General features: G+C 35.9%; 1 non-coding gene and 1 pseudogene across 1 annotated transcript; one reads left to right on the forward strand and one right to left on the reverse strand.

Annotated features, from left to right (window-relative positions):
• The first annotated feature begins 2,581 nt into the window (after positions 1-2,581).
• Positions 2,582-3,506, forward strand: LOC103219448 (JNK1/MAPK8-associated membrane protein-like; annotated as a pseudogene).
• Positions 3,507-17,273: 13,767 nt separating this feature from the next.
• LOC119624507 (U2 spliceosomal RNA) lies at positions 17,274-17,459 on the reverse strand. The gene has a single exon (XR_005240682.1). It is a non-coding gene; the product is annotated as a U2 spliceosomal RNA (small nuclear RNA).
• Between the last annotated feature and the right edge of the window lie 9,642 nt (positions 17,460-27,101).

The raw sequence follows: 27,101 nt of genomic DNA on the forward strand, positions 1-27,101 counted from the left end.
ATATGTTAATATTCTATTTTCTGGATATTAATAATCCCTTTATATTTTCTCTTAATTGACCTATAATTCATACCAAGTTATTAAACTGTGCTTTTATAGAGAAATGAAACGTTCATTTTTTCCTTCCTTCCTGACCCCTCTGGAATTCAGAAACTTATCAGGTATTCTCATTTTCATGGCAATGTAATTATTTTTATAGGATCAATAAGAATCTACTCTTCTTATTAACAATACATAATTAGAAAAATTGATTATGCAACCCAGATGTTTACTTCAATTTTTTTTTGAGAATGATACTCATTTTATCAGATTGCCCAGACACTTACATGGAGTGACCAAGTTGGCCTTAACATTTCTTTCCGCTTGACTCAACTTTAGACTGATGTTTTCCTGACTCTAGACTTCTGGTTTCCCTATTCTTAGAGCATTGTCTTTACAAAAACTTATGTTGAGATTCAAAAGATGATATCCAAAAGACTGGCACTTTGACATGCTGAGAAGCCTTAGCAGCTGCCTCAGCATCAAGGTCCCCCTAACCTAGTCTTATTATCCCACCCCAAGAGCACGAAGGGACTCTAAAATGTTATCTGCATCCTCTGAGGAATGCAAACACACCTGGATGGACGTTTACACAAGATATTACCTGCCTCTTGGGCTCATTAAAGTTCCAAAGATAATCCTTTGCAAGTACACTTCTGTCTCCTGAGTCAATTTATTCTCCCTAATAATTATTTACTAGGTGGTCAGTCTGAAAGGGCTAAGAACACTGGGAAACATAAGATATTAAGCAGCCCACTCTTACTTTGAATGAATCAAACTCTCAGGGGGAGTTTCTCTTAATAACTTGTATACATAAGAGGCTTTGCTTGTCTCAATCTTTGTTGTCTGGTTAGTTCTGGGAAAGTTTAATTCCAGGAGGGACTACCTGGTGTCACAGATTGACAGGGCTGACTGGTGGTCCCTCACAAACTTGTGGGATACTGGAGGCACTGTACCTGCAAACACCATCCTTAACCATCTGTGGCAACAACAGTCTTTTGCTATCTCAGTCTTTTTCTCAGAGTAAATTTTTGGGGGGATCAGAAGGGACTACATATTCTGCACCCATTTTATAAATGACACTTAAATCCATGGTATTCTAAGCCTGGAATGAATACCACCTCTGCGGCTTTCTATGAAAAAAGAAAAAAAAAGTTTATTTTTGAGTTTCCTATGGAATAAACAAATTGGTTATATTTAAAAAAAAAAAAATACTTGGAGCACTCTCAGCTTAAACAACTATCTTATTGGACCTATGAAAAGAGACAAAAGAAAGATATAGCCTTAGAAATTTCGTTGGCAAACCAAAACCAAAACTAAATGAAGAAAAATACCCAGAACTCAGATTTTAAACAGAATTAATTAAAATCCTGCCTGCTTTGGATCCTCTTTGGTATTTACAAAGAAGACATTCCAGCTTGGAGTCTAGTGGCTAAGATGGCCAAGATTCCACACTTTCACTGATGTGGCCGGGGTGTGATTCCCAGTCTGAGAACCAGTCCCTTGAAAATGTAAATCTTCTAACTCAAGATTTTTTAAGAAAATATTCATTAAAAAATCATGGTACCCATTTGTTTTGTAATCCTTTCTATCCTTGTAGATTTTATTTCATGTTTTACTAAGTATTTTTTAAATCTTCCACTGAGGGACACTCAAGTTGTAGTAGGCCTTTGTGCGTAGGTGGTCAGTTGAGAAGCAGCTCTGGGCAGATGAGAACACATGAACACAGTGGGGAACAACACACACTGGGGCCTTTTGGAGGGTGGAGAGTGGGAGAAGGGAGAGTATCAGTAAAAATAAATAATGGGTACTAGGCTTAATAGCTGATGATGAAATAATCTGTACAACAAATCCCCATAACACAGTTAACCTATGTAACAAACCTGCAGTTGTACCCCTGAACTTAAAATAAAAATATAAAAAAGAAAGAAAGAAATATGGATTGTATTTCATTTGCAACCAGTGAAACATGCTAATTTATGAGCTGTCCTTGGGGGAGTCTGGATCTTGAGAGGTTTGCAGCTTTTGCTCCCTCTTTGGAGGCATTGGTTAAAGCTATAAAGGGCTTCTTGGTTTTATTTTCTTGTGTGATTGTTTTTGTTTTCAGTCATCTGTTTAGGTGTACCTTTGATTTAAAATTCTGGTTTATATCTACAGTGTGATAGTACTTTTTTTTTCAGTTTGCCTTGTCTCTTCCACTGGGCCAGAGAGACAGCCTAGCTCCATCACTGGACATTGATCCTGTGAGAGGAGAAGGAGGGCCCCTCACAGGTGACAAGGGGAGGCACAGCTCTGCAGCAGCTGTTCTCTGGGCTTCAGTGAAAGGCTGACTGCTCCCAAGATGGAAAGCTTGCTACTTTGTATTTAAAAGGATTTTTAAAAAACAGTTCTTTGATCTGCTTAATTAGAAGTAGATCTAATTAAGATCTAATTTTAAAAGTAGGCTTAATTAGAAGTTGATATTCAGATGGCCTGGATGTCCGGGTGATGTGGTCAGTTTTGCTGATCCCAGAGCTTCTTGGGGGAAACCTACAGGTGGCCAATGGCATGCCCTGAACTTTTTCATGGGAAGATCTTATGTAAAAATGGGCCAACTGAAATGTCTGGAGAATGTGACTTGTGCCAAAGAGGGTACAGAGAACAAATGCACAGAAATACTGTCAGCCTTCCATGGTATCTCCAGAACTTCACAGTTATCTCTACGTTGAATTTATTGCTATTCTTCCTCTTGTTTTAAGTTGGTTCTTTATTGAATGGTACTTGGGGGAAAAAAAGTTCTAGTGCATTTTTTCATCACATCACTGGATTATTTGAATCCAGTATGGCAGCCATTATCACCTTGCTTGTGAGTGATCCAGTTGGTGTTCTTTATATCTGCTCATTCATGTTGAGTATTGACACTTTCAGATTGGTACACGATGCTTTACCACCCAAGTCCAGATTATGTTACCACAGTGCGCAGTACTCAGGAAGCTGTCTACCCACTACATATCATTGTATTTATCTACTATGCATTCTGCTTGGTATTAATGATGCTGCTCCCAACTTTCTGGTGAAGAAGATTGCATGTGAGTTAGGGACGTCTGACTGATTTAAAAGTATTTATGTTGCACTTTGCTTTTTCCTAATATTAATCATGCTTTAGGTGGTTGGTGGAGGCCTTTACATTATGCCTTCCCATACCCTATATTAGTGTCAACTTTGGTTACTCTAGATGTGTATGTATCAGCTTCGGGGAAATAGAGAACTATTATGATCTTCTGGTCAGAAAGAAAATACTTATTCTCTTCAGCCACTAGTTACTTCATGCTTATAGAAAAAGAAAAATCTTCATTTCCAGAGTGAATAAACTTGAGCAATATTTGCCCCTTTGGACTTTGGCACATACACCATCCATTTATTGCTTGTTCACTGCAAAAGGTACTGAACTTTCACAGATACTCTCAGAAGGAGCCAATAGACACTGATATGGTTTGGTTCTGTGTCCCCACCCAAATCTCATGTTGAATCGTCAATGTTGGGAGAGGGACCTGGTGAGAGTTGATTGGATCATAGGGGCAGTTGTCCCCTTGCTATTCTCACGATAGTGAGTTCTCATGAGATCTGGTTGTTTAAAAGTGTGTAGCATTTCCCCCTTCACTCTTTCTCTCCTGCCACCATGAGAAGATGTGCTTGCTTCCCATTCACCCTTCCACCATGATTCCTGAGGCCTCCCCAGCCATACCTCCTGTACAGCCTGTGGAATTGTGAGTCAATTAAACCTCTTTTCTTTGTAAATTACTCAGTCTCAGGCAGTTCGTTATAGAAGGGTGAGAATGGGCTAATACAGACACTGAATGTAAAAATGCAAAATGCCAAAAAAAACCTAAGAAGTGTTCCTAATTTAAAAAGTAAATAAACATAAAAAAGGAATTAATGAAATTCTGCCATACATGAGAACAAGATTGTCAATATATCTTAATGCTTGGAGTTTTTTTGTTTTGTTTTTGTTTTACTTAATAGACTTTATGGATGGACTTATAGACTAGAAAAATACAAAATACCATAATATTCTGTTACATAGCATAATATTATCTATTACATTAGTAGCCCATTAGGAATTACTTGCTTCTCTTAACTGTTCAGTTATTCTTTAAAGCAAAATCATTTCTATGTACCTAGCAAAGTGTTGTTCCCATTTTATTAAGAAAAACTTTAACAAATATAATCTGATATCATTAGCAGTGGCATAATTGTGCATATCTTTTCTGTTTCTATTTGTTTTTCACCAATAATAAATTACAAAGACAGATATACTTACTATGGGGTCTGATTGCAAAATATAAATAAAGTGTATTTTTTGTTATCTGTTTATTTTAACCATTCCAGTATTTTCACATATTATACAAATTAAGCATATTTTACATATAGGTTTTCTGTTTATAGGTAGTTTAATTTTATTGTTCCTACAAAGAAAATAAATAATAAAAAGCTTAACTACAAAGAAAGTTGGTTTCCCTTTAATTAAAAAAATAACTCCATTACAGATTTAATGTTATTACTCATAATTTGTCTGCTTTCTGTTTCTTCTTAATTCAATTTCAATAGGTTGTATATGTTCAGGAATTTATTTAATTTCACTAGGTTTTATAGTTGTTAATAATAGTCTCTAATGATCTTTTGTATTTCTGTAATATCAGTTGTAATGTCTCTTCTTTTATTTTTGGTGTTATTTACTCGAGTCTATTTTTTTTCTTAGTTAATCTACCTAAAAGATTGTCAATTTTGTTTATATTTTAAAAAAAACAAATTTTGTTGATGTCTGCATTGATTTCTTAGTCTCAATTTTGTTTATTTCTGGTCTAATTTTTATCGTTTATTTTCTTCCACTAATTTTGGTAGATTTAATTAACTTCCTCTCCCACTCTGAAGGTCAAGTTTTGTTACCTACCTACAAATTGAACTAGATTCTGTCGTATTGCAAAAATGTAAACATTGTGGAAATAAACAAAGATCACCACAATGAGAACAAAGCCTATTTATTTTGATCTTGTTATATCGGAGTTTACTATAATAAAGGATAAAGGCTGTCATTTGCATTTGCCAGAGACTCAAAGGCAGGCAAATGAATAGGGAAGCTTTATAAGGAAAGAAAGAAAAGCTTTTGGTATCTACTGATTGTAGGCTGCTAACATGGGGAAAATGTAGTGGGGGCTAACTAGAGGGACATCCTGTATCATTAATGAGGAGTATGTATCTGCTTTCTCTGGTTGGTCCTAAATTAAAAGCAAGAACAAAAAATTTGACAAACTTAAAATTATTAATCAAGTCCTTCTCTTTCTTTGGACCAGGTTTTATGAAAGTTAGTGTTTGGATTTCTGGAATGATTGTAGAGATTCTAGTCTGATTTCCATAAATCTGATTTGTCAATAGTAGGCTGGTTTTCTGGGCTGGTTACTGCAGAGAGCCTGTTTGCCACAGCTTGTGGGTCATGTCAATGGCTGCAGCCACTCCAGACAGCCTGCCACTGCCATTACACCAGTAGTAGCAGAGGGGAGCAGATAGGGATGCATGCTCCATATAGCCAGTGGGAGCTGGGAACAAGTGGGAGCCCCATCCCTTCTGAGTTGGGGCAGGAGCTCCCCAGATGCACTGCAGCTGCCCAAACCACGGCTGCAGTCCTGGTCCTCCCAATCCACAGATCAGGCTGGAGCCCTGCCCCACTGGATGCAGCTGCAGCTGCCCAAACCATGACTGTAGGCTCAGGCATCACTGCACTATCTGGGGCCTGGGAAGGCCCTTACCCCTGCCCTTGCAGGCTCAGAAGTGCCTGCTTCCACTGTCTGGCCTTTTCTGGCTGTTGGCGCCTGCTCCAATTTTGAAGCAAAGTCGAGCCAAGCCTAGAACCATGAATGGCAGTAGGAGGCATCCAGATTCCTGGGTGGAAGGGATGGGTCCCCAGTGATGCCCCACCTTCAGGCCAGAGAGGTCCCACCTTCAGGCCCCAGGCTCAGCCAGAGTAGAGGACAGAATGGAGAGATGACCAACTGCAGAGAGGAGCTACCCTCTAACTCTCCATGGCCTCGCTGTCTGCTGAGAGGTGAACACTCGATGGGACAACCTGCCTACAGAGAGAAGCTACCCACTGTGGGTCTCCCCTAAGCTATTGTAACACTCAATAAAGCTCTTCATTGTGCTCACGCTCCACTCGTCTGTGTACCTCATTCTTCGTCATTCTTCCTGGATGCAGGACAACTTGGGCAAAGGTGCCACCAGCCACAGAGGTTTATGGACAGAAAAGCAACATCCCAAAGATCCCATAACAATAGTTCTATTGTTATATACGGCATGGCCATTGTTTGTTTGTATATTCAGTCTTTCAACCCATACCAAATTTTCAAGTTTTTCAGTTTTCTTTAATATCTTGTATCGCTTTCCAAACTAATACTTCCTAGTTTTCTCTTTTCTTAACTTGTCTACCTTGAAATCTAAAATCTGATACCTAGATCCTTATGAGGACTTTACTTTGGCTTATAGCAGCCCTTTTCCCCCAGGATCTGAAGAAGACTGTAAACTAAAGCCAAATGACTTGATATTATAACGTTAAATATCATTTTTCCCTCATGCCAAAAGGAAAACGAAACTCCCCAACTATAGCATTTTCTTTAGAAAATTTAAATTTTTAAATAGGTTCACTATTGTTTTGAGATGTGTTTCTATATTTTAAAAGATCCATAAGTCTTTATGCTAAGTGCCTGGCTCCAAGTTATAATTTCCTGCTATTTGTAAAGATAGAAAAAACTTCGTATATCTTTTGGATAAAGAGAATTAGCATATATGTAATATACTGCACCTTTGTTGCTTATAAAAAGGTGATATTTCTTTATGTTTTTTATAATATCTTTAATGAATTTTCTGTGATGTGTATCACAGTATGTTTTAATGCTTTTTCAATATTAACACTGATTTGTTTTCTCCATTTGTTTAAGAAATTTGGTTAAAAGGAGATTTTATTGTATTTCACAAAGGAGAAAGCAAAATTTCTTCTTTCCCTTCTTAGGTTCTTTTGAGGCACAGTCCTGAAAACAAAAGAAATATTAGCAAAGGAAAACAAGTAGTTTTAGTTTATAAAACATACTGTACTCATCACATAGGACAGGCCTCAGTTCAAAAGTATTTCTCTCTCAAGGCAGTGGCTTAGGGCCTTTGCTGAAATAGTACTTTAACAAGGAGTCATAAATCCTACATAGTGACGACAAAGGAGAGAGCAGTTCTAGTCTTTTAAAAGGTGGGAAAATGTGAGAAGATACTAAAAGTTGTTCCCAGATTGCTCTGATGCTGGCTGGTCCTTCTCTGGGCTGATACGCAAGTTCTGTCTCCAGTAAGAAAGGATTTGTTTCCTGGCATTAGGCAAAAAGAGGCTGAGGCTGACTTTCCAGTGTCTTTACCTTAACAACCCTCAACATGTCTGGGAAAAATATTTTGGTTTTCTTCCATTTATTTCCCCAGCAATATATACTGTGAAGGACTCATCACCCTAGCAGACAACACAATGGCAAGATTTCTCCCTGAATGAGTCACTGGCTGGGACACTAAGAGATTGTGGCAAAATCCTCAGATCATAAATGTCCTTATATGAGTGTCAATCAAGACTGTGGATAATATCATGAAAAGCAGCAACATCTTATCTTTAAGAAACTCAATGAACAGTACTACGAAATAAGAATATGTTTATCGCTGACCTCTTGGAATCTGCTGAGCTGGATATCTTCAGGGTTGAACTCTTAGCTTTTTACTTTAATACAGCTGTTTATCTTAATATTGCTTTTTTAAATTGTATGCATCCCTCTTTTAAAATGCTTGGTCTGAAAGATCCTAAAACAACTGAATTTTATGGCTAGCTTTCAATAGATAGTTCAACTGATTATTTTGCAGGCACAACACCAATAAGAGAGTCTTCAGAAGATGACTTCTTCTCTCTCTCTCTCTTTTTTTTTTTTTTCTTTGGACAAAGTCTCACTTTGAGACCCAGGCTAGAGTGCAGTGGCCTAACCTCAGCTCACCGCAGCTTCAACTTTCTGGGCTCAAGCAATCCTTTCTCCTCAGCCCCTCAAGTACCTGAAACTAAAGGCACACACCACAATGCCTGGCTAATTTTTAAAATTTATTTTAGAAATGGGATTTTCTCGTGTTGCCCAGGCTGGTCCTGAACTCCCAAGCTCAAGCAATCTGCCCACCTTAGCCTCCCAAAGTGCTAGGATTATAGGTGTGAGTCACCGCATCCAGCCAGACTGCTTCTTAAACCATGACTCACCTCACTCAAAATATTAATGATTGCCTCTGAACTGATAGTCATTCATCTTGAACAACAGAGGACACCGACAATGTTTAATTTTACCTGAGCCCTCTCCGCCAAGAAAGCAGCAATAGTTAAGAAATCCCTCCACTCTTTTCTTTTCCAGGAAACATATACTGAAAAGAACACCCATATGACTTAGATCAGACTCCCACATGATCCTCTTTGTGTATCTATGACAAGGCAAGGCACAGATTCTCCAAATTCTCATTTTTTATCTCAAACATAATTACATACAGCGTTTGTTCCCCCAGAAATAGCTAGACGAAAAGTTGGGATTGTTGGCTGGCTGGCTGACTGAGATTCCCTTAATTACAAAAATAAGATTAAAGAATTCTACCTACAACTTGTCTATGGCTCCCTATAAATGTGTAAGGTGCAACCACCCTACTGAAACACTCTGGTCTTCAGATATGAGGTGCTTTCTGTATTTCAATAGGCTGGATAAAATTGTTGTTCCTACTTGTTTTTTGTTTTTGATGGGGTTAAACTCTGTGATTAAAGATGAAGAGTTGCAGATTGAGGGACTGATTCTAATCTAATCATATAGTGTCAAAAACTTTACTAACAAATTGAAACAAAAAGGGCAGAACTATGAGATGACAAAGAAATATCAAATGTTGAAAAATAGAAAAACTACAACTTATAGTAAAAGTTGGACAATCAAAACATTAGATGAATATCTTTCAAAATTTTTTTTACATTTTCATTAGAATATCATACTCAAAGCTCATATTAACTTATTATTTTCTAATTATGGACACTAGATTGATGAATATAAAAGTTCGTTCTTTGGGTACAATGTCTTAAAAAACATAATGAAACCAATATCATGCAGTAGTTAAAAACTAAGCACAAATGTTATCATGCTTAAATTATGAATATAATTAAATTATAGTAATTTAATTTGAAAATATGAGTATTATTTGTGTTTGAGTCACTTTAAAAATTGCTACAATTGTGGCCAGTCTTTTCATGAAAGAAATCCTCTGAAGCAGCCTGAAACGAGAGGATACTGACTTTGATCTAGGATCTCATTATATTGCTAGAAAATGTTTACAGATGGGATGAACACTGTGATTTTGAATAGCCACAGGTTTCTTGGGATGGCACATCATTAACTCAGCAATTGCTCCTCCAAATGCCCACAGAAATAGGCTGGGAAACCCTTGTTCTCCCAGTGACTATGGATCATCTTCTTATCTACTGTGTCTAGGAGTGACAAAAATATGAACAAAAAAACCTTACTTTATTTTATTTATGTATCTTAAGTTTTTCTTCATAGTAAACTAAATTATAAGAAATAACCTAATCTTTAGTTTTATTTTCAAAAAAATGAAGACTATCAATAAAGTAAAATATGCAAGTAATTATAAAATACATTTTATTATTATTTGCTTCTTATTTTTAAGAAACATGAATAACTTTTTCATGATACAATGAGAAAATGTTGAAGAACTGATAGTATTTCTAGAATATAAATGTATAACCAAAGTAACACATAGGATGGGTATGGTCAAATTCCCAGCTTCTGCTCATGTCTGGTAATTGTATCCTATGGTGAGTATTGGGGATGCTACTGTCATAATTCTGTTGTTGTCTGCCTTTCAAAAGTTTTAAGTTTGTCTTAGTTAGAAGGTGACAGTTTAATAAACTTAACTTTAAATAATGCTATTTAAGACTTCTACCTCATGCTTTCTGTTTAAATTTTTATTAGATGGCTTTCTCGTTTGGGAAGCAGAATATAATGACATAGGATTACCTATGCACCTATACAAGTCCAAACTCACTATTTCATTTTTGGAGCAAATAATAATTAATAACCATAATGTTGGCTTTGAAAATATAAATCAACCTATAAACATATCTTGGAAGATTTGATTATATTTACGAGTATAAATTCTATGAATCTTGCAATATAGAAAAAATAGTACAGTGGGTAGATATGGGGAATAAGGAATGTTGAAATAATGTTTGGAGTGGATATGTTGCTCTCTTCATATTCAAAGATAGAAACCTGGAACACAGTGTAAAACTAGCAGTTTGTGAAAAACAGTGATAAGAATATCATGTAAGGCCATAAAAAGAACAGGAATGGAAGAGAGGGAAGTGTCAGTGACATAAATTCTTCAAGTCATAGTGGTAAATAGACTTTGTTTATAACCAACAAATAAAAAGCTACATATAAAATTATAGTATTTAAAATTATATTGATAACCCCATTACAGAAGCAGAAATCAAAATCCTTATTTCCACCACTACCCAAGGACTCATTCCTCAGAGGAGGTGATATCTATTATCTAAAGAACATCTATAATTTTTGAATGCCACAGTGAATTAATAAAAACAAATCAATGTAGAGATACCTCCTGGTAAAATTTCAGAAGCCCCAGGATAAAAAGTTATAAACCTCTATAGAGTAAGAGAAAGAAAGTAGAGAAAAAAGAAAAACATTAATTTACAAGAGTCAGGTTGATGCCAGACTTTTAATCACCAAAATCCTGAAAACTAAAATAAAAAGGAGCAATATTTCAATCTAATGATTGAAAAATTAATGTCATAGTATTTAAACTTCTTGAGTTATCTAATCGAGTGATATTTTATTGGGAGATATGTTTGTTTCTAAACTGCTAGTTTATTACAAATGAAAAATAGCTTTATACTAAAAAATAATTTTTCTTGTCACTCGAAGCAATTATTGAACAATTCCATTGCTGAAGAATAAAATTTAGGTGGAGGTGGAAGGGAGCTGAAATATTTATAGTGCAACCGAGAAAATGAGTAAGATGTGAAACAAAAGGTATTTTAAAACAATGCAACAGTATTGTGCTAGAACAAGCATGCCAAGAAATAACTGTTAAAAGATTCTTGTGTATATAAGCATAAGAAACAGCATCCAGAATTTAGTCATTATAATTGATTCAGAAGTATCTCTGAGACCCAAAAGTATCACTATTTCTCTAAATACCAGGATTCACAGTGAACAACAGAAAAATAAAAATAATTCCATCAATAAGTACTTACATAAAAACTCCTTTAGAATATATATGAAACATACAGGAACTTGGAGAATTTCCACAAAACAAGTGCACATTTAGCCATATACACTTTTAAACTTAAAATGTATTTTCAATAAAGTTATCTTATTATCAAATTCTATTGTACTCTAAACATATATATATATATATATATCGTATCCCTCTACACACTGAAACCTTTCTCTGTTAATTAGTAACCTGGCTCAGAAAAGTAAATAAAAGCAGTGAACTATACAACTTAATATTTTGGTAATTACCCACTGTATAACTATCGAATGTTTGTGACTATATTTAGAATGCTTTCTTCTGAAATACATTAAATGTCAGAAATATGTACTTGTAATATTATTTCTAATTAACTCTTCATAACTGCAAATGCTAAGAAATATTTTGAGACACATATTGTAGTTTATGCAGTTTAATAGTGTTCATTGAAATTAATTTTCTACTAATATGAGTGAGAAAGACTGAATGCATGTATAACTGATCTTGCTTAGGAACACAAATGTATATATGTCTTTACTATGGAGCTGAAGATCCCAAAAAAGAACCTTGGAATGAAAATCTTTTATAGACTTTTATAATTAATTTTAACAGATTGTTTTATAACTAATTTCTCTGACAATAGAAGAAATAGGTACAATAAGAGAAACTGATCAATTTTAAGAATATGTTGGAAATGTATTGCTAAGACAAAAACAATCCCATTTTACTGAATTTTGGTTGCATACCTAAAACTTGTACTAATGTCAAAATTATTAGGGGCAATTAAAAATGGAAATTTAAAAAGCTTTGTTACCTATTTCTGCTACTATACATTTCGCTGTCAACATTTTATTTTATTTTACTTTATTTTAGACTTTATTGTTTCTAGGGCATTTTTAGGTTCACAGCAAAATTTAGAGATTGCTATTTATCTCCCACTTTTACACATGTACTTACAACATCCCCAATCCCCTATTATCAACATCCCTAAACAGAATGATATTTAGTTATAACTGGTGAACATTCATTAGCATGTCATTATCACCCAGAGTCAATAGTTTACTTTAGGGTTTACTCTTGGTGGTGTACATTCTATGGTTTTTGACAAATGTATAATAGTGTGTATATATTATAGTACCATAAATGGTATTATTACCACCCTAAAACCCTGTGTTTCCACTATTCATCCATTATTCTATTCTTAACCCCCTCCAACCCTTGGCAAACACCAATTCTTTTACTGTCACCATGGTTTGGCCTTTTCCAAAATGTCATATTTGGAATCATACAGTATGTAGCCTGTGATGGTTGATACTGACTATCAACTCCATTGGATTGAAGGATGCAAAGTATTGATCCTGGGTGTGTCTGTGAAGGTGTTGCCAAAGGAGATTAACATTTGAGTTAGCGGGCTAGGAAAGGCAGACACACCCTTAATCTGGGTGGGCACCATCTAATCAATTGCCAGTGTGGCCAGGATATAAAGCAGGCAGGAAACCCTGAAAAGTCTACACTAGCTTAGCCTCCCAGGCTTCATCTTTTTCCTGTGCTGGATGCTTCCTGCCCTCCAACATTGGACTCCATGTTCTACATCTTTGGGACGCAGACTGGCTTCTTTGCTCCTCAGCTTGCAGACAGCCTGTGTGGGACTTTGTGATCATGTGAGTTAATACACCTTAATAAATTCCATATATAGATATAGATACATAGATCCTATTAGTTCTGTCCCTCTAGAGAACCCTGACTAATACATAGGCTTTTCAAATTAAGTTATTTCACTTAGTAATAAGCATTTAAGATTTATCTGTGTCTTTCTATGGCTTGATAGCTCATTTCTTCAGTAGCACTAAATAATATTTTATTGCCTGGATGTACCAGAGTTTATCCACTTACCTACTAAAGAACATCTTGATTGTTTCCAAATTTTGGCAATAATAAATAAGGACTTACCTCTGTGTATGGGTTTTTGTGTAGACATATGTTTTCAACTTCTTTAGATAAATGTCAAAAAGCACAAGTATTAGATCATATGGTAACAGGATGTTTAGTTTTGTAAAATACTGCCAAACTGTCTTCTAAAGTGTCTATGCCATTTTGCATTCTCATTGTCAATGAACGAGAGTTCCTATTGCTCTGCATCTTTACTAGCTTTTGGTTTTGTCGGTATTTTGGATTTTGGTGATTTAAATAGTCATGTAGTAATATTCCTTCAGATTGCAGTTCCCTGATGTGGAGCATCTCTTTAAATGCTTACTTTCCATCTGCATATGCTTTTGGTGAGGTGTCTTGTTAAGGTCTTTGGTCTATTTTTAATCTTTTTAAGTTTTTCTTACCTTATTTTATTTTTATTTTTATTTTTTATATTTTTAAGAAAGGGTCTTTCTCTGTTGCCCAGGCTGGAATGCCATGGCACAATCATGGCTCACTTTAGCCTCAACCTCCCAGGCTCAAGTGATCGTCCCACCTCAGCCTTCTGAGTAGCTGGGACCACAGGCACCTGCCACCATGCCTGGATAAATTTTTGACCCACTTCATAATTGAGATGTTTATTTTCTTAAGTTTTAAAAGTTCTTTGCATATTTTGGATAATAGTCCTTTAACAGTTGTGTCTTTTTCAACTATTATCTCCCAACCTATGACTTATCTTCTCATCTTCTTGACATTATCTTTTACAGAGCAGAAGTTTTTAATTTGAGTGAAGTCCAGCTTATTAATTATTTTTAAATGTATTTTGCCTTTGGTGTTGTATCTAAGAAGTCATCACTGTGTCCAAGGTCATCTAAGTTTTCTTCTCTGTCATCTCTTAGGAGTTCTATAGTTTTACATTTTACATTTGGGTCTATAATCCATTTTAATTTTTGTGAAGGATGTAAGAGTTGTGTCTAATTTAATTTTTGCTGCATGTTATATCCAGTTCTTTCAGCACCATATGTTGAAATGACTATCTTTCCCTCATTGTATTACCTCTTTTTTAATAATTTGACTATATTTATGTAGCACTATTTCTGAGTTCTCTTTTCTATTTATGACCGATTTGTCTACCTTTTTGCCTATCACATTGTCTTGATTACTGTAGGTTTAAATTAAATCTTGAAGTCAAGTATATCAGTATTCCAAATTCTTCTTCATATTTTGTTGGCTCTACTGAATTTTTTGCCTCTTCATATAAAATTTAGAGTCACTTTATCAATATCCACAAAATAATTTTCTGGGATTTTTACTGACATTCTACTATATCTATAGATAAAGTTGGAAAAAACTGACGTTTTGACAGTATTTTTTCTTCTTATCCATGAACATGGGATACCTTTCCATTTACTTAATTTATCTTTCATTTCTTTTATCAGTTTTGTAGTTTTTCTCATATAGATCTTACACATACTTGGTTATATTTATACCTAAGTTTTTCATGTTAGAAGGAGCTAATGTCAATGGTATTGTGTTTCTAATTTCAAACTTTACTTGTTCATTGTTAGTATATAAAAAAAAGCAATTAGCTTTTGTATATTAGCTTTGTATCATACAACCTTGCTATATTCATTTATAAGTTCCAGGTTTTTTAAAATTATTTTTATTTTTTATTTTTATTTATTTATTTTTGAGACAGTCTCTCTGTCGCAACTGTTTTTATTTTTTATATAGATAATCATGTCATCTTTGAGCAGATATTCTCATTTCTGCCTTCTCAATCTGTATATATTTTACTTTCTTTTTCTGTATTACTGCACTGGCTAGGACTTGCAGTATAATGTTGAAAATTAGTGGTGGCAAAGGTCATCCTTACCTTGGTCTTTTCTTAATGAGAAAAGTTTAAATTCCTCACCATTAAGTATAATGTTAACTGTAGTTTTTGTTGTGAATACACATTGAAGAATTTCTTCTTCATTACTAGGTTACTTAGAGGTTTTTTGTTTTATCAAGAATAGATACTGAATTTTTCAAGTACTTTTTCTGTATCTATTGATATGATTTTTTTTCTTCTTTAGTCTGTTGATGTGATGGATTATAAATTGATTTTTGAATGTTTAAGCAGCCTTGCCTTCCTGGATATATCTCAGTTGGTTGTGATGTATAATTCATTCTATATATTATTTGGCTTAAATTTTTCGTGTTGTGTAGAGAATTCTTGTATCTATGTTTATGAAAAATATTGGTCGGTAGTCGTATTTCTTTGTACTGTTTTTGCCTGGTTTGGGCATTAGATTAATGCTGGCCTCATAGAATTTATTAGGAAGCATTCACTTTGATTCTATAATCTGAAAGGCATTGCAAGAATTTAGTATAATTTTTTTTTCTAAATTCCATATTAGAATTCACCAATAAACCCATTTAGGCCTCATACGTTCTGTTTTTACACATTATTAATTATTTATTATAAAAATAATTATAGGTCTATTTAGATGGTTAATTTCTTCTTGTCTGAATTTTGGCAGATTGTGTCTTTCAAAAAATTGGCCCATTTCATTTAGGTTTTCAAATTTGTGATCATAGAGTTGTTCATAGTATACCTTTATTATTTTTCAGTGTTCATGAATTCTGTACTAATAAGCCCTCTTTCATTTCAGATGTAATTTGTTTCCTTTCTCTCTTTTTTTCTTATTAAAGTGGCAAAAGGGTTATTAATTTTATTGATTTTTTTCAAAGAAGCAGTTTGGGGTTTTATTGATTTTTTTTCTATTGAACATCTGTCTTTTATTGAGTTCTACTTTAGTATTTCTTTTCTTCTGCTCATTGTAGATTTAATTTACTATCATTTTTCTAGTTTCCTAAGGGAAGTCCTTCTATTATTGATTTTAGAACTTTATTATTTCTATTTTATATTCAAATCTAGAAATTTCTAAGCATCATTTTATTATAGTCCACGAATTCTGATATGTTTTACTTTCATTTTCATTTAGTTCAAAATATTTTCAAATTTCTCTTAACAGTTTTTCTTTGACTCATGTGTTATGTAGAAGTGTGTTGTTTAATATACATGCATTTTTCAATTTTTTCTCTTATCTCTCCTGTATTGATTTCTAATTTTATCCCATTGTGGTCTAAAAATTGACATTGTTTGTTTAATTAATTATCTTAAAACTTATAACAATGTTGGCTTCTCAAGATTTTACAAGATTTGTCTATATTGTTCTTTAATTTACATTTACTGCCTTAACAATGCATGCTGCTTAGAAATTAAGTAACAGAAGAGCAAAACATTCAGTTATTGAACTTCAGTTTGTATTATTAGCAGTGAAAATGTGTAATACACAGTGCATGGAAGACAAAAACTATATAGGACAATAGTATTGTTTTGTTATTGTATAGATGTGCATGTATGTGTTATTGCAAAGGGTCAACCTAGAATTCTATATTTAACAGAAACAAAGATATCTATAGCATCTGACCTCTATTATTTTCTTCTTTATTTACTCTCTTTCTGGTTGGAAGAAAAAAAAAGGCAGCATTTTTTTTCCCAGAAGACAATAGTATGCCTATTTACAAATGAAGGTGTTTTTACCATTGGGTCAGAAACTATCAGATATTCACTGATGCCTGTTTCCTCTTTTCTCTGGGCATGTAGCATTTCCTACATTACCTGTAGATAAAGAATCTGAGTTACAATTGTAGTGATATCATCTGCGTGGTAGTGATTATTTTTTTCTTTTTGCTTCTTTGCCTAAACTTTTTCTTTCTCCTTTTTATTTCTCTTTCCTTCCTTCCCTCCTTCTTTCTCTCTTTCCTTCCTTCCTTCCTTCCTTCCTTCCTTCCTTCCTTCCTTCCTTCCTTCCTTCCTTCCTTTCTTTCTTTCTTTCTTTCTTTCTTGTTTCTTTCTGTCTTTTTTCCTTCTTTTTTTTCTTTCTTTCATTCTTTCTCTCTTTCTCTCTCTCTTTTTTCTTCTGTCTCTTCCTGGCAGTACTGCAGTGCCAGGTTAATGTATGGAGTAGACAAAACAAACTTATGTTCCATTTACTATTTCAAACAATCCATTGAATATTGTCCTGAGAAAAAGAACATGTAAGATATTTAACTGATAAAAACAGATACTATACTTGATCTTAATCGAAAGACTGAGAAGTGATTTCTTTCTTTTGCTTGATGCAATCTCTGATGACAAGGTTCTAAGAGGTGGTGGACCCTCAGAGATAAATAGCCAAGGTCTTTGAGTTACTACTTACAGGAAAGGGAGAGATTGTCAGCCAGTCTGAACCGTAAGTTAGGACAATTACATGAGAAAATTATACAATTATATTTGATTAAGCCACTAAAATTTTGGAGATTTTTAGATAATTAAGTCAAGACTCCTAAACAATACAACCATAATATGCTTAGCTACACAGAATTGAACAATCATAGCTATACATATATCTAATCAAGATTATATTAAGTGTGATCTTTGAACAAACGTGACAGAGATGTCACCTATATTATAATTAGCATGTCTGGCCAGATATAGCTAATAAAACATTGTGATGATTCTGACATGACTATATCATCAGCCTTCAGCAACTATAATACATAGAAGACGATAAATGATAATCCAGATGCTGATGATATAAGCACAATTCAGAGAAAAACATTTTTCTAAGCCCTTTATCATAAACCATTTCATGCATGTTTGTGTTATTATTATATTATATTATTATATTATTATATTATTATATTAAGGCCCTAACTTAATTATTTTTTAATGTTTGTAAGTTAAACATAGCTTTTACTTATTCCTTGGTTTAGGAAAAAAATAGTTTGTAGTAAAGTCATGCTTGCAGATACTCATATAGAGAAATGGAGACCTAAGTAATTTGGACCAACCTCCCTGCTAAGAAAAGCTAGAAATTCAGGAAATATTTTTGTTTTGTTTTGTTTTGTTTTTTAAACTCATTAGGTAGAAACAGGAAACTAATAAGGCAGTGAACGAGCATAGAAATAAAAAAAGGAGTAGTACTGGTATTTAGCTACTTTTCCCCTAGAGGCATCTAGTAATTCCAGAAGAGGAAGCTGATATATAAAAAAAAGTTAAACAGATACTTTGACAGCCTAGAGGAAATAGGGAACAAAAAAAATATGGAGTCCAGAAAAATGGCAAGTAGAAGAAGCTTTTAAACCCCCTACACTTTATCTTAAGACCATAAAATGATAATTTATACTGGTAAGAATGAATCAGAAATATACTAGCATATTCAAAAGCTGCAGCCTTGCTCTAAACTATCTAAACTTTTCTGAACAGATTAAGGTTATCACAGGTTGCTATTGCCCTTGACATACAATAAAAGTAAACAAACACCCTCTTTACAGGGATGTAAATTAATTCTACTCCTTGAAATATCTCTACAATTCTTATATATGGTATTCACTATACTTTACACCTTACTTGGAAGGCAACAAAACTCATTATTATTACAAAGCAAAACACAATAAAAAATAAAAATAGACCTGGAAGAGGTCCAGAAAATGTAATTATGTAGATAATGCTTAACATGTTCTAAAAGATAGAAGATAAGATAGACAAATATGGCAGAGAACTGAAAAGTATATAAATCAATAAAATAAATGTGTTTAACAAAAGAATACACTAAGCTGAAGAGAGAATAATGAGCTGGAAGATAGGTTTGAAGAAAATATACAGAATGAATATAAGAAGTAAAACATGAATTACAATTAAGGGATAGAGGATAATACGTAGTTACAGTTATATGGTCTAATCTGGGTAACTGGAGACTGAAAAATAAGAGAGAGAAAATAAGGTTGAATAGTTGAAGAAACAATGCCTGAGGATTATTCAAACAGATGAAAGATAGCCAGCTAAAGCCTTAGAATCCAAGTAAGAATCAGGCGAAAACAAACTAACGTAGATTTATCACAATTCAGCTACCAAATAAAGGCATAGAAGAGTATACAAGGTAGCCAGGAATTGAAAACATAAGGATATTAGAGACAATAAGAATAGACTAAGTGAGCTCAATCTTCACTGAAGATTTTTTCTTCAATTTATACCTAATTTTCAGTGGACTGAACAACTAAATAGAATTCTTTAACCAGAGTCTTTGGAAGATTCATGTGAATCAGAAAGTAAAGTCAAAGTTTAGCTATACTAAGACAGTCACAACTTGAGGGAACAAGATCCTGTAGAAAAAAGAACTTCAGAGAAATGATGTCAAAATCTGGTCTGTGTCAACTCACTAATGGATTTTTTTTTCTTAGACTGCGCATGAGGCTAAGAAGCTATGAAACTAAGAACATTCAACAATCCCTTTGTACTAGGAACACAAAGATTAGAGTTAAAAGACCATGAGGTCATTATTTGAGACCTTATATGGGGCACATTTTAAGAGTAAGAGCAAACCACAAATAATAAACCTTAATAAAATTAAATGCAGCTCCTAATTATTACTATCTCTACTTCAAATAATGTAATCAGACTATATATAACCTTTCATTGTAGAAAGATAAAATCAATGAAACCCGTTAGAACAGCACTTTCCAATAAAACTATGTTTTATGGTAGAAGCTATACTGTCAAAAAGTGTAGTCACTAGCCATACAGATTATGGAGTTTTCAGATACAAGTAACTTGATTTATTACAGAAGTTATCCAGAGAGAAATAGAGAAGAGCAGTGAAGAAGCAGGTTAAGAAAGAGAAAGGAGCCAAGCAAGGGTGTTATTTCAAGTAAAATTCCCATGTCACCCTGATGCCACAGGAAACTTTGACACATAAATTGCACCAAGGAATCTGTCCTGCTTCAAAGAAGACCCTACAATGTTCTATTTATTTAACCAATCTGTCATTGAATATAGACTCCTCTAAAGGAGCAAAATTTCCTAGGAAATCTTCGTTCTTTCCATGCCTAAGTAGAGTCATCTGAGGAAACTGTGATGTGAATGATAAGGATTGAAGTACAGGGAAGCTAGAGAATGGAAAGAGGAATGAATACCCTGGTGTGCAAGTGCTGACAGCAGCCTCCACAGCAGAAAGGTAATGCACACAATGACAGCGATTTCTCACATAAATTGTAGCAGCAACACCCAGGAACTTTTTAGAAGTGCGAATTCTCAGATCAACATTCTCCATCTTGTCATTTATCTCTTTTTACATATTACTATTTTAAGTATTATTTAAAAATTTATAATGGGGAATTTTGTTATCTGATGCTCCCACAAATTATTATCTATGGTATTTTAAAAGTATTCTTTCAATCGGTATGTTTTTTAATGTGCCAATAAATTTTTAATTCAATGTTGAGTTTTTGATATCACATTATTTTAGTCCTTTCTGTCTTAGGATTTTTCTTTTTTTTTTTGTTTTTTTGTTTTTTTATTATACTTTAAGTTCTAGGGTACATGTGCATAACGTGCAGGTTTGTTACATATGTATACTTGTGCCATCTTGCTGTGCTGCCCCCATCAACTCGTCATTTACATCAGGTATAACTCTCAATGCAATCCCTCCCCTCTCCCCCCTCCCCATGATAGGCCCCGGTGTGTGATGTTCCCCTTCCCGAGTCCAAGTGATCTCAATGTTCAGTTCCCACCTATGAGTGAGAACATGCGGTGTTTGGTTTTCTGTTCTTGTGATAGTTGGCTAAGAATGATGGTTTCCAGCTGCATCCATGTCCCTACAAAGGACACAAACTCATCCTTTTTTATGGCTGCATAGTATTCCATGGTGTATATGTGCCACATTTTCTTACTCCAGTCTGTCACTGATGGACATTTGGGTTGATTCCAAGTCTTTGCTATTGTGAATAGTGCCGCAATAAACATACGTGTGCATGTGTCTTTATAGCAGCATGATTCAGAATCCTTTGGGTATATACCCAGTAATGGGATGTCTGGGTCATATGGTACATCTAGTTCTAGATCCTTGAGGAATCGCCATACTGTTTTCCATAATGGTTGAACTAGTTTACAATCCCACCAACAGTGTAAAAGTGTTCCTATTTCTCCACATCCTCTCCAGCACCTGTTGTTTCCTGACTTTTTAATGATCGCCATTCTAACTGGTGTGAGATGGTATCTCATTGTGGTTTTGATTTGCATTTCTCTGATGGCCAGTGATGATGAGCATTTTTTCATGTGTCTGTTGGCTGTATGAATGTCTTCTTTTGAGAAATGTCTGTTCATATCCTTTGCCCACTTTTTGATGGGGTTGTTTGTTTTTTTCTTGTAAATTTGTTTGAGTTCTTTGTAGGTTCTGGATATTAGCCCTTTGTCAGATGAGTAGATTGCAAAAATTTTCTCCCATTCTGTAGGTTGCCTGTTCACTCTGATGGTAGTTTCTTTTGCTGTGCAGAAGCTCTTCAGTTTAATGAGATCCCATTTGTCAATTTTGGCTTTTGCTGCCGTTGCTTTTGGTGTTTTAGACATGAAGTCTTTGCCCATGCCTATGTCCTGAATGGTACTACCTAGGTTTTCCTCTAGGGTTTTTATGGTATTAGGTCTAACATTTAAGTCTCTAATCCATCTTGAATTAATTTTCATATAAGGAGTAAGGAAAGGATCCGGTTTCAGCTTTCTACTTATGGCTAGCCAATTTTCCCAGCACCATTTATTAAATAGGGAATCCTTTCCCCATTTCTTGTTTCTCTCAGGTTTGTCAAAGATCAGATGGCTGTAGATGTGTGGTATCATTTCTGAGGACTCTGTTCTATTCCATTGGTCTGTATCTCTGTTTTGGTACCAGTACCATGCTGTTTTGGTTACTGTAGCCTTGTAGTATAGTTTGAAGTCAGGTAGCGTGATGCCTCCAGCTTTGTTCTTTTGACTTAGGATTGTCTTGGAGATGCGGGCTCTTTTTTGGTTCCATATGAACTTTAAAGCAGTTTTTTTCCAATTCTGTGAAGAAACTCGTTGGTAGCTTGATGGGGATGGCATTGAATCTATAAATAACCTTGGGCAGTATGGCCATTTTCACGATATTGATTCTTCCTATCCATGAGCATGGTATGTCCTTCCATTTGTTTGTGTCCTCTTTTATTTCACTGAGCAGTGGTTTGTAGTTCTCCTTGAAGAGGTCCTTTACATCCCTTGTAAGTTGGATTCCTAGGTATTTTATTCTCTTTGAAGCAATTGTGAATGGAAGTTCATTCATGATTTGGCTCTCTGTTTGTCTGTTACTGGTGTATACGAATGCTTGTGATTTTTGCACATTAATTTTGTATCCTGAGACTCTGCTGAAGTTGTTTATCAGCTTAAGGAGATTTTGGGCTGAGACAATGGGATTTTCTAAATATACAATCATGTCATCTGCAAACAGGGACAATTTGACTTCTTCTTTTTCTAACTGAATCCCCTTGATTTCTTTTTCTTGCCTGATTGCCCTAGCCAGAACTTCCAACACTATGTTGAATAGGAGTGGTGAGAGAGGGCATCCCTGTCTTGTGCCAGTTTTCAAAGGGAATTTTTCCAGTTTTTGCCCATTCAGTATGATATTGGCTGTGGGTTTGTCATAAATAGCTCTTATTATTTTGAGGTACGTTCCATCAATACCGAATTTATTGAGCGTTTTTAGCATGAAGGGCTGTTGAATTTTGTCAAAAGCCTTTTCTGCATCTATTGAGATAATCATGTGGTTCTTGTCTTTGGTTCTGTTTATATGCTGGATTATGTTTATTGATTTGCGAATGTTGAACCAGCCTTGCATCCCAGGGATGAAGCAAACTTGATCATGGTGGATAAGCTTTTTGATGTGCTGCTGAATCCGGTTTGCCAGTATTTTATTGAGGATTTTTGCATCGATGTTCATCACGGATATTGGTCTAAAATTCTCTTTTTTTGTTGTGTCTCTGCCAGGCTTTGGTATCAGGATGATGTTGACCTCATAAAATGAGTTAGGGAGGATTCCCTCTTTTTCTATTGATTGGAATAGTTTCAGAAGGAATGGTACCAGCTCCTCCTTGTACCTCTGGTAGAATTCAGCTGTGAATCCATCTGGTCCTGGACTTTTTTTGGTTGGTAGGCTATTAATTATTGCCTCAATTTCAGAGCCTGCTATTGGTCTATTCAGGGATTCAACTTCTTCCTGGTTTAGTCTTGGAAGAGTGTAAGTGTCCAGGAAATTATCCATTTCTTCTAGATTTTCTAGTTTATTTGCGTAGAGGTGTTTATAGTATTCTCTGATGGTAGTTTGTATTTCTGTGGGGTCGGTGGTGATATCCCCTTTATCATTTTTTATTGCGTCTATTTGATTCTTCTCTCTTTTCTTCTTTATTAGTCTTGCTAGCAGTCTGTCAATTTTGTTGATCTTTTCAAAAAACCAACTCCTGGATTCATTGATTTTTTGGAGGGTTTTTTGTGTCTCTATCTCCTTCAGTTCTGCTCTGATCTTAGTTATTTCTTGCCTTCTGCTAGCTTTTGAATGCGTTTGCTCTTGCTTCTCTAGTTCTTTTAATTGTGATGGTAGCATGTCAATTTTAGATCTTTCCTGCTTTCTCTTGTGGGCATTTAGTGCTATAAATTTCCCTCTACACACTGCTTTAAATGTGTTCCAGAGATTCTGGTATGTTGTATCTTTGTTCTTATTGGTTTCAAAGAACATCTTTATTTCTGCCTTCATTTCGTTATGGACCCAGTAGTCATTCAGGAGCAGGTTGTTCAGTTTCCATGTAGTTGAGCAGTTTTGATTGCGTTTCTTAGTCCTGAGTTCTAGTTTGATTGCACTGTGGTCTGAGAGACAGTTTGTTACAATTTCTGTTCTTGTACATTTGCTGAGGAGTGCTTTACTTCCAATTATGTGGTCAATTTTGGAATAAGTGCGATGTGGTGCTGAGAAGAATGTATATTCTGTTGATTTGGGGTGGAGAGTTCTGTAGATGTCTATTAGGTCTGCTTGCTGCAGAGATGAGTTCAATTCCTGGATATCCTTGTTAACTTTCTGTCTCGTTGATCTGTCTAATGTTGACAGTGGAGTGTTGAAGTCTCCCATGATTATTGTATGGGAGTCTAAGTCTCTTTGTAAGTCTCTAAGGACTTGCTTCATGAATCTGGGTGCTCCTGTATTGGGTGCATATATATTTAGGATAGTTAGCTCTTCCTGTTGAATTGATCCTTTTACCATTATGTAATGGCCTTCTTTGTCTCTTTTGATCTTTGATGGTTTAAAGTCTGTTTTATCAGAGACTAGTATTGCAACCCCTGCTTTTTTTTGTTCTCCATTTGCTTGGTAAATCTTCCTCCATCCCTTTATTTTGAGCCTATGTATGTCTCTGCGTGTGAGATGGGTCTCCTGAATACAGCAGAGTGATGGGTCTTGACTCTTTATCCAGTGTGCCAGTCTGTGTCTTTTAATTGGAGCATTTAGTCCATTTACATTTAAGGTTAAGATTGTTATGTGTGAACTTGATCCTGCCATTATGATATTAACTGGTTATTTTGCTCGTTAGTTGATGCAGTTTCTTCCTAGCCTAGATGGTCTTTACCTTTTGGCATGTTTTTGCAATGGCTGGTACCGGTTGTTCCTTTCCATGTTTAGTGCTTCCTTCAGGGTCTCTTGTAAGGCGGGCCTAGTGGTGACAAAATCTCTAAGCATTTGCTTATCTGTAAAGGATTTTATTTCTCCTTCACTTATGAAACTTAGTTTGGCTGGATATGAAATTCTGGGTTTAAAATTCTTTTCTTTAAGAATGTTGAATATTGGCCCCCACTCTCTTCTGCCTTGTAGAGTTTCTGCCAAGAGATCTGCTGTTAGTCTGATGGGCTTCCCTTTGTGGGTAACCCGACCTTTCTCTCTGGCTGCCCTTAAGATTTTTTCCTTCATTTCAACTTTGGTGAATCTGGCAATTATGTGTCTTGGAGTTGCTCTTCTCGAGGAGTATCTTTGTGGCGTTCTCTGTATTTCCTGGATTTGAATGTTGGCCTGCCCTACTAGATTGGGGAAGTTCTCCTGGATGATATCCTGAAGAGTGTTTTCCAACTTGGTTCCATTTTCCCCCTCACTTCAGGCACCCCAATCAGACGTAGATTTGGTCTTTTTACATAATCCCATACTTCTTGCAGGCTTTGTTCATTTCTTTTTCTTCTTTTTTCTTTTGGTTCTCTTCTCGCTTCATTTCGTTCATTTGATCCTCAATCGCTGATACTCTTTCTCCCAGTTGATCGAGTCGGTTACTGAAGCTTGTGCATTTGTCACGTATTTCTCGTGTCATGGTTTTCGTCTCTTTCATTTCGTTTATGACCTTCTCTGCATTAATTACTCTAGCCATCAATTCTTCCACTTTTTTTTCAAGATTTTTAGTTTCTTTGCGCTGGGTACGTAATTCCTCCTTTAGCTCTGAGAAGTTTGATGGACTGAAGCCTTCTTCTCTCATCTCGTCAAAGTCATTCTCTGTCAAGCTTTGATCCATTGCTGGCGATGAGCTGCGCTCCTTTGCCGGGGGAGATGCGCTCTTATTTTTTGAATTTCCAGCTTTTTTGCCCTGCTTTTTCCCCATCTTTGTGGTTTTATCTGCTTCTGGTCTTTGATAATGATGGTGACGTACTGATGGGGTTTTGGTGTAGGTGTCCTTCCTGTTTGATAGTTTTCCTTCTAACAGTCAGGACCCTCGGCTGTAGGTCTGTTGGAGATTGTTTGAGGTCCACTCCAGACCCTGTTTGCCTGGGTGTCAGCAGCAGAGGCTGCAGAAGATAGAATATTGCTGAACTGTGAGTGTACCTGTCTGATTCTTGCTTTGGAGGCTTCCTCTCAGGGGTGTACTCCACCCTGTGAGCTGTGGAGTGTCAGACTGCCCCTAGTGAGGGATGTCTCCCAGTTAGGCTACTCAGGGGTCAGTGACCCACTTGAGCAGGCAGTCTGTCCCTTCTCAGATCTCAACCTCCGAGTTGGGAGATCCACTGCTCTCTTCAAAGCTGTCAGACAGAGTGGTTTGCGTCTGCAGAGGTTTCTGCTGCTTTTGTTTACTGTGCCCTGTCCCCAGAGGTGGAGTCTACAGAGACAGGCAGGTTTCCTTGAGCTGCTGTGAGCTCCACCCAGTTCGAGCTTCCCAGCAGCTTTGTTTACCTACTTAAGCCTCAGCAATGGCGGGCGCCCCTCCCCCAGCCTCGCTGCTGCCTTGCCCCGAGATCGCAAACTGCTGTGCTAGCAATGAGGGAGGCTCCGTGGGCGTGGGACCCTCCCGGCCAGGTGTGGGATATATTCTCCTGGTGTGCCTGTTTGCTTAAAGCGCAGTATTGGGGTGGGAGTTACCCGATTTTCCAGGTGTTGTGTGTCTCAGTTCCCCTGGCTAGGAAAAGGGATTCCCTTTCCCCTTGCGCTTCCCAGGTGAGGCGATGCCTCGCCCTGCTTCAGCTCTAGCTGGTCGGGCTGCAGTAGCTGATCAGCACCGATTGTCCGGCACTCCCTAGTGAGATTAACCCAGTACCTCAGTTGAAAATGCAGAAATCACCGGTCTTCTGTGTCGCTCGCGCTGGGAGTTGGCGACTGGAGCTGTTCCTATTCGGCCATCTTGCTCCGTCCCCCAGGATTTTTCATTTATACATGAGCCACTCTATGTGTTTCAGGGAAGAATTTGAATCTTACACTATAATTATAAGAACTGGGAGACCGAAGAACAGGGAGCGTGTTTCTGTTTTTCAGAAAAATGGAACGTGTAAGAATTTCAAGGGAGGCATCACAGGTGACAGCAGCTTCTGAAAAACAGAGTATGTGGTTCTCAGAGAGATGGGTGAACAGTCCTGGCAAAACCCCACATCTGTCATATACAAATGCCACATGTCTATTCTAAGCTTTTGC

This window comes from Chlorocebus sabaeus, chromosome 12 (genome assembly GCF_047675955.1).
Source record: "Chlorocebus sabaeus isolate Y175 chromosome 12, mChlSab1.0.hap1, whole genome shotgun sequence".
Lineage (NCBI taxonomy): Eukaryota > Metazoa > Chordata > Mammalia > Primates > Cercopithecidae > Chlorocebus > Chlorocebus sabaeus.